At 40.0% G+C, this 9,005-nt stretch overlaps 1 long non-coding RNA gene across 1 annotated transcript in view; it reads left to right on the top strand.

Moving 5' to 3' along the window:
* LOC116506980 overlaps window positions 1-8,695 on the top strand; it is a 9,539-nt gene extending 844 nt beyond the window's left edge. Inside the window, exons 2-5 of the long non-coding RNA XR_004255117.1 lie at window positions 1,323-1,409; window positions 2,455-2,519; window positions 5,648-5,724; window positions 8,379-8,695. This is a non-coding gene — a long non-coding RNA (uncharacterized LOC116506980). The remainder of the gene's footprint in view (window positions 1-1,322; window positions 1,410-2,454; window positions 2,520-5,647; window positions 5,725-8,378) is intronic.
* Window positions 8,696-9,005: the final 310 nt, after the last annotated feature.

Genomic DNA, 9,005 nt, shown 5'->3' with positions numbered 1-9,005 from the left:
TTCTGAGAAGTGTCGTCGGCATCTTCATATCCGGTCACATGGGCGGCAAGCCACTCCCATCCAGTCACATGGGCAGCAAGCCACTCCCACAAAGGAGGCCACACCCACAGAGTAGGTTCGAACAATTTTTGAAACCCACCACTGATTTAAACTATATAGCAGCCTTTGTGAGAGCCCTCCAATCAAGAAACTATTACTGAGTAGATGTAACTCAGTAGTACAAGACATGCTACTGGTATAACAGAGTGTTGAAAAAAAGGAGGATAAATTATTGTGAAGCATAGCTGAATGCCCTTCGGAATCCCTCAAAGCCTTCATTCAAGTAAAATTTGATGCCATTTTATTTGTTGCTTTTATTTATGTAAGGTGCCCTGAGCTGCATGCAGATTGGATGGATTTAGTAAATAAGTAATTTTTATATTCTACACCCCAATGTTTCCGCTTGATATATCTCTAGAAACCAAAGAACTAATCTACCCAGTAGAATTGGGACGTCATTAAACTCACGCCAGTGATTTTACTATCCTCATATACCATAAATGAGAGGGGAAAAAAATCCTTCATAAGAGTTTCAGTGATCAGAACCATGCGGACAATATGGCCTTAATTTTCTCCGGATTAGCTTTGCAAAGACCAAGAAAGTTCCACATTCCCACTTGGCTTCTAATCGTACTCCAATCACCTCCTAATAAAAAATAACGTGGAAGTGTTGACATATTTAATCAATAAGATAGAATTTCGTCCGTCTATCCCTGAGATGAAAATATCAGTGAAGATCAGAAGTTCCGAAATGAAGGTTTAGACAGTTTCCAGATGGATTTTAGATTACAGTTGTTGGTTGGCTCCTTAGATTGAATTCCCTTTCTCAGGTTTATGGAGGGAGAGAACACTGGGCAACCATCTTATAGCAATAATATTATAGTGCTAGTGAGTTTTAAAAATTCATGGCTTGTTGGGGAAAAAAAGTCCCTTCTGCTTCACTTTAATGTATTATGAAGAACTTCACATGTCTTATCTTGTTTTAACAAATATACTTTTGGAATATTAGACAACAAAGTGGCTCAGAAAAGCCACTCTGTATAGTTTCAATTGAAACCAGGAAGAGGAGGGCTAACAGCCCTCCTGCTGTCTCTGAGAGTATATGCAGAAATTATGCCAATCGGTGCAATGACTCTGCACTGATGAGACAGATACATATTAAAAAGCTGGGGATTTTTCTTCTTCTAATAGATCAGGATCCAAATCTCCTTTTGCCTCTAGAATCCTTTTGCACTTTATAAAAGAATATACCCCTCTTCCTCACCTGCTGTTTTTTTTTTCAGATGCTTTCAATGAGAATTTCCAGTATTCAAGGATTATAATCCAACATTTCTAATGGGCACTTCTGGCTGGCTGGAGAATTTGGAAATGTAAGTCATTATTATAAGGTCCCCCAGGTTTATAGCTGGGTATTAACTCAAGACCACACAGTAAATTGGATTAATCAATTTGATTTGATTATGTGCCATCAAGTCAGTGTTGAATCTTAACAACCACATAGATAACCATATAGATGGACCTACCCCAGGACAATCTTACATTGACCTGGTTTTCAGGTCTTCCAATGGCACATTCATTGTTTTGAGTCCATCCACCATGCTGTTGGTTGTTGTCTTTCCCTCCCTCGTCTTCCCTCTACCGGTATACCCTTCTCCAACATCGAGGCTCAAAGGTATCACTACTGCTTTTTCAAGGTCTAACTTTCACTATTATACAGTGTCAGTGTTGGAATGAACAAGCATTTATTTACTTGATGAACTTCCATGATCTGACAATAATCATAGTGAATCTGTGGACCACCAATATTCCCTTCTCGGTTGACCATGCTGGCTGCTGGGAACTCTAATTCAGCAACATCTGGATGCCACAAGTTGCCTATCCTTGCTTTTCAATTTTCAATGATTAGAGGTCAGGGCAGAAGAAGAACATCATGACTTCAAAATCTAAGGAATTGGTTTGGACAAAACTCAACAGCACTTTTTTGTGCAGCTGTTGATAAAAATAGGGTTGCCAACATGATCGCCAACATCTGAGGATGGATATGTCGCAAGAAGACCACTGTATATTTAAAAACTTTAAGTCACATTTAAATAGTACCTGCTTATAATTTGGGTTACTGTGAACTTGATGGCAGAACTGAATAAGAGCCATTCCTAACAAAATAGATATCTTTGTCTTTCGTGCCAGCCTTCAAAAGCCGAATTAAGCAATCAAACCTGGATTATGGATTATGACTTTTGGCAGCCTAAGGTTTCTACAACAAACACTCATTTAGAATGACCAGTCAACATTCAAGTGAAATAAAATTATATTTACAATATCAGCCACTGAAGGGAAGAAATGTTTAATGCCACATTGCTTGCATTAAATTGTCAGTTTTAATAACTCTTTTTAATATTTCCTTTTATTCTGAAGCTTGCACTTTATAATCCTCTTATGAGACAGACAGGAGAGTGCTCAGCACCTAAATACTGCAGAAGGTAAGTTTCTTTGCTTTAGGTGAGCAGAATAGACTTTTTTTCATCTTTTAAAAAAGAACTTCAGTTCTTGATTAAGCCACTTTGTTCTTTTTTTTTTTAAAAAAAAAAAGGTGTCATGTTTTTTTTCCCTGATCACCATAAAAAAGGTTGATATAGATATTGCTAGATGCAGATAGCACTATTTCATGTCTGAATTTTAATTTTAATAGCCATATTTGCACTGCTCCTTTGGCAATTATATGCCTACAAAAGCGGATGTCTATCAAAATGTTAACAAGAATGGAGTTTAATCCATCAGATTTATTGAAACCAAATACTTTTACAAGTTCTATCATAAATCTAGGTCAAGTACTGAGAGCACGGCCTTATTTCCCATAAACCAGTCATTTTATTACAAGCAAAAGTGGCAGACTGAAGAAGAATACCATCTCATCCGATTTCCATGCATAAATAGAATGGCGAAATTGTATTGTTCAAGGTCTGATTTTATATGCGTCTGCTAAATGTTCAGACTTATTTTATTAAAACCTGTAAATCAAATCAAAGATAGGAAAATCAGAACTGAGTATGGCAGATGAGAAATTTAATGTCAATAAGACAAGCACAATGCAGATGTGTTGGGATTTTAACACAATGGGTGGCTGTTAATGGAATCTGATTTCTAGAAGGGAGGTGGAAAATCTCCAGTTCTCATCACGTTTATGAACTACAACGCTACAGCTCAAACCAGTGTGGCGGATGCAGGGATGGGTTCCTGCCAGTTCTAACCTCTTCTATAGAAGAGGTTCCACAAATCTACAGAGCCATTTAGAACTGGTTCCAGCTCCCTCCCCCTTGCCCGTCCACACATCATCAAGATGAAGAGCGAGAGGAGGAATTCTGGGAGTTGAAGTCCACAAGTCTTAAAGCTGACAAGTTTGAACACCCCTGGGGTTTTTTTTCTAAAGGGTTAGGGGTGCGAGTGTCTTGTAACTTGACAGCTTTAAGACTTGTGTGCTTCAAACGCCAGAGTTTCTGAGCCAACATTTTGGTTGCTAAGCAAGAGCGTTGTTAACTGAGTTTCATCCCATTTTACAAGTTGGCCACGCCCACCCAGTCACATGGCTGGCAAGCCACTCCCACTCAGTCACATGGCCGACAAGCCACTCCCACCCAGTCACATGGCCAGCAAGCCACTCCCACAAAGCAGGCCACACCTACAGAAGAGGTTCTAAAAAAATTTGAAACCCACCACTGGGCGGATAGTAAAGGATGTTGGAGACTGTACTCCAGCATTCAAGTGTAATTAATTAATTAATTAATTCTAGTACTAATACAGGTAGTCCCTGATTTGCAATCATTTATTTAGGGATCTTAGAGCATTGAAAAAAAATGACTTACGGTCATTTTTCACACCTGGAACCACTGCAGCCTCTCCGTGATCATGTGATTAAAATTTAGACGCTTGGCAACTGACATGTACTTATGATGGTTGCAGTGTACTGGGTCACGTGATCACCTTTTGTGAGCTTCTGTCAAGCAAAGTCAATGGGGAAACCAGATTCATTTCACACCTGTGTTAATTTCATAACTGCAGTGATTCACTTAACAGCTGTGCAAAAAAAGGTACTGAACTAAGAGAAATTCACTTAACAACTGCTTTGCTTATCAGTGGAAATTGTGGACTCAATTATGGTCATAAGTTGAGCACTAACTGAATGTCCCTCCGTGTAGTATGATTCGGAGTGGTATATAATTCAGCTAACAACTTTAAAATAATAAGACAAATTTAGATGGCCACAAGTTCCTGACTGATACTTGCTCTGCCCCAGAGATATGTGCACTGGAATGTGATTGGGAAGAAGTGACTTCTTAAAATGTTTGTGTTGACTGGGTTTGGACAAAGTGAGCAAAATCCAGAAATGTTTCCAAGTCAAATAGAGCATTATCCATCTCTACCCCAGTGCTTAAAGATAAAGGTAAAACTTTCCCTTGCACATATGTGCCAGTCATTCCCAACTCTAGGGGTGATGGTGCTCATCTCCATTTCAAAGTCAAAGAGTCAGTGCTGTCCAAAGACATCTGGGTGCCTTCGGGATTTAGTCATGGCTGGCATGACTAAATCCCGAAGGCACCCAGAACGCTATTACCTTCCCAATAGGTGGTGCCTATTTTTCTACTTGCATTTTTACCTGCTTTCGAACTGCTAGGTTGGCAGAAGCTGGGACAAGTAATGGGAGCTCACTCCATGACACGGCGCAAGGGATTCAAACTCCTGATCTGCTGACCTTTCGATCAACAAGCTCATCATCTTAGCTACTAAGCCACCCAGTGCTTAGATGCCTGCTAACAATCTCAAAGCCATCCCTACTACTATCACAGCTGAACATATTTATCTCCCCACTTCTTCTCCAATTAGGAGTAGCAAGAGCAAGAAGAAGATGCAGAAAGGAAAGGATTCTTCCTCTTCTATTTTTTCTTCCTTTCCAAAGCAAGCATCAGCCTCTAACATCATCTCACCTTCAGTAATGTCTTCAGGCCCAAAGAAGGTGCCGCTGGGATAGTTGAGAGAGCACCCTTTTGGCTTGTTTGCTTGTAGTAATTGTGGCTGCTGTCCAGGGGTGGGTTTCTCGCCCCGTTCCAACCGTTTCGGTTGGAACGAGGCCGGCAGCGTCCTCGTGCACGCGCGCAGTGCACGCATGCGTACTAGCGTCTGTACGATGCTCCAGCTGCTCCTGGAGGATCGCGCAGGCGCTGTATGCGTCCTGCGCATGCGTGGAAGCGCAGAACTCGTCAAAACCGGGTAAGAAACGCGGGCGGGCGGGTGGGCCCTTCGGCGTTCCCGGAAGTTACTTACTTCCGGGTTTGCCGACCAACCGGTTCGCGGGGACCGCAGCGAATCGCCTGAAACCCACCCCTGCTGCTGTCTATAATCACAATCCTGTGGGCTCTTCCCCACAATGGCAACCATTTTGTAAAACTGGCATTTCTCCCAAACTACCTCAGTTTGTAAATATGCTCACAAAATGCTCTTCAAATTCAAAATGTGTCTCTTGCCTCACAAGGTTTCTTAAACCTGCTGTAGGGCCTATCCTCACGGGAACTAAGGTTCAAAGAATCAGCTTTCCATTTTCCCTTTTTTTTTCCAGCACTCAGAAGAAATAAAAATGCATTCTACTACGCTTTGGGATTGTCTTCTCCTGCCCCAGTAAGCTTTGGAGCAGAGGTGAGGCTTGGGCAGTGATTCACAACACTGAAAACATCCTGATTTTGCTTGCAAGCTTTTAAGAAAAGTGTTTCCTCACCTACCCAAATGCCACAGGGATACTCAGAACCTTCCTAAACTTCTCTGTAATAACTGATGAGCATCTAAATAGAAACACTATGCTGATTGAATCTCAGCACAAACGTTCAATAAAATTAGGGTTTCCTCCTAATAAAATAACCCACTCATGCTGATTTTTCAGTTCATTTTAATTCCCAGGTCCAAGTTTCCAGTAGACTTTATACTTCATCATCTTACAAGTCAGCAAATGAAGAAAGGAAAGCTAATTAGATATTTTTAGGGGTCAATATATTAAGATTCAGCTTTCTGTTTAGTACCGATAATATATATTCAGCTATTGTTAGCTATTAAGCAAACCGTGGCAATGTTCTAACTCTAATGGCTCAATTGAGTACAAGCTTAAATCATGGACTTGAATCTCTTTCAATTAAACCCTAGAGCTAATCATTAACATTTCCTAAAATTAACAAAAAGGAAAAAGTGCTGTGATGTGTCAGATCACATTTGAAGACTCACACTTCAAACAATGTTATCTGCATTAGGGATAGTCTAAACTGAACTTCCACAGCAAATTAAACAATTGGGCAGAATTCCACGTAGGGTGAAATATTCCAAAGATGGCAATTATTTCTTGTACAACTGCCCAGATTATAGCAGGGCAATGTGTTGTGAGGCATATTCTTCCTGCTGGCCCTGCTTATGTGGCTTATGCATCTTTTAAGTAAAAAACAAAAACAAAATGGAAATATCTCCTTCCTAGGATGTGTCCTGCTATTCTGTTATTTTTTTAATCTCTCCTACTAGTGAAAGCATTTGGCTATGTCCAGCTATTGTTTTTAGAAGGATACAGAGAGAGAGATTTATCAATAAAGCTGATCATAGGGGCAGTCATTCTGCTCTGCAGGATGCTAGTTTCTAGCTTAAATTTTTGAAATAAAAATAGATAGTATTAAGGTAAAGTAAGTCAGGGAGCCTGATAGATTGAACCATGTTAGCTCTCTTTTTATGATACTGTAATCCCTTAAGTAGGGGTAGACTTGGGACCTGTGAATGGAGTTGAATATTTACTGGCTGGATGGCCTTCCTGAAGCCTATGTGGCATTCACAGGTGTTTTTTCTTTGCATCCTAAGAGAGAAACATCTTCTGCTACCTAGGATTGAACTTCAACCTTCTTAGTCAGAGTTGAGTGTCTTCACCAATAGGTCACCATGCTGTTTTAGATTGAACCATATTAACAGTCTTTGGAATTGTTTATGTAATATTGTCTGAAAAGACTGACTAGACAATGAGTAGAGATATCACCAATTATGATATGCGGAACTAGTATATGTGAGTAATCGTGACCCGTCAAAACCACGGTAGACAAAACCGTGCTCGACGAAAGCGCGTACCTAACGTCATCAGCAGCGCGACAAAAAAAATAAAAAAATAAATTAAATTGAAATTAAAATAAAATTAAAGCAAGCCGATTCACATAAAGGTAATGGTTAGGTTTAGGGTTAGGGTTAGGGTTAAGTTAAGGGTTAGGGTTAGGTTTAGGGTTACGTTAAGCGTTAGGGTTAGGTTTAGCGTTAGGTTAAGGGTTAGCGTTAGGTTTAGCGTTAGGTTAAGGGTTAGGTTTAGGGTTAGGTTTAGGGTTAGGTTAAGGGTTAGGTTTAGGGTAAGGTTTAGGGTTAGGTTTGGGGGGGGTGTTAGGGTAAGGTTTTCGCTTTAATTTTAAATTTACCGCTCACAGCGTGATGTTTTCGTCGCGCTGTGATGACGTCACGTACGCGCTTTCGTCGAGCGCGCTTTTGTCTACCGTGGTTTTGTGGTGGAACCATGAGTAATGATCTTGCTTTATTTCTGAAATTAGTTGTGTTTCTAGAATCCATAAAGCTATGATTTGGACACCACATTCTAAGTATTTAGCCTACAGAAGAAAAGATAATTAAATCATATATTGGTGTGGCTAAACGTTCTGAATTTCAAAAATCAGGATGACACCAGCAAAGCATTCAAGTTTTCTAAGTCTCTTTGCTGCCATCAAGTAGTTGTCCTAATTTTGGCAGCTCAAATCTAGCAGCTCTATACATTAATTCTCATTCACACCTCTTCTACAATCTTAAACACTAGTATGAACATGAATATATCAAATAAAACATGCTTTTATTTTCAAGCAATGGTGGTTCATTCTGACTGTATTTATAATTCAGTGCTGCCATTATGCTTCTGAACTGCTGAAAGATATACAGAGAAAATATGATTTAGTTAGTATTAGGCCATTTGTTGATTTTCTTCTGAGTACATCACCTTCATTAATGGGGAGTTTATTCAAAGTATTGTTTTCGGAATGACTCGTGTGATTACTACTTAACTTGCTAGGCTCCTAAGAGACTATTTTATAAACACAAGTAACACAATTTCTAGCAAATCTTGTTCCATTTGTAGCCAATTCCCTCTATCCTGCATAATTCCAAAGAAATATTTCAATTTCAGAGGCAGCTAAGGTCTTCTATTTCTAGAAGAAAAGTTAGGGCAATAACTAAAACATTTGTTTGAAACTGTAAACCTTTATAAAGGTTTCATTGTGGACTTTCTTGTTATATTACAGGTATGTTGTTCTGAAGTCACAAATGGGATGAATATACAACAAAGTACAGTATCTTTCATGTATAAGATGATACTTTTTCTTAAAAATATTTACCAAAAAATGGAGGGGTATCTTATACATGGGGGGGTGGGCAGAGAGGACAACTGCGGTTGCGAAATTGCTGATACCTTATCTCTGCAAACAAGCCTCATGAGCGAAATTGTCGGTTGCCGAGACAAGCTAACAGATTTCCTCCAATCATGAGCCTTATGTGTTCTGACCCCCTCCTCCATCCAGTAACGAATGCCGAGACAAGCTTAACTGGAATTTCACAGCACTTTAATGAACAGGAAACATAAACTTCGGTGGCTGAAAGCCCAAGCATAAACAAACAGATAAGAACCTTGGCAGCAACTCAGACTTCGACGTAGACAGATGACAGCTTCTCCAGCGTTATGAATGAAGTTGAATCCTGCAAATCAGACTCCTCCCTGAGTCCCTCCTTAAATACAATCTTGAGAGGAGCCTAATTACAACCAGCTGAGTCCAATTATTTTTGTAACTGTGTAGCTGTTTTCTCCATCGATCCGCCCAGCGTTGCCTGGCATCCAGGACCACCTCCCTTGTCTCCTCGCCTGACATCATGAG

The sequence above is a fragment of the Thamnophis elegans genome, chromosome 4 (genome assembly GCF_009769535.1).
Source record: "Thamnophis elegans isolate rThaEle1 chromosome 4, rThaEle1.pri, whole genome shotgun sequence".
NCBI classification, from domain to species: domain Eukaryota; kingdom Metazoa; phylum Chordata; class Lepidosauria; order Squamata; family Colubridae; genus Thamnophis; species Thamnophis elegans.
Note: the sequence above shows the minus strand (reverse complement) of the source record. Positions and strands in the feature narration are given on the sequence as shown.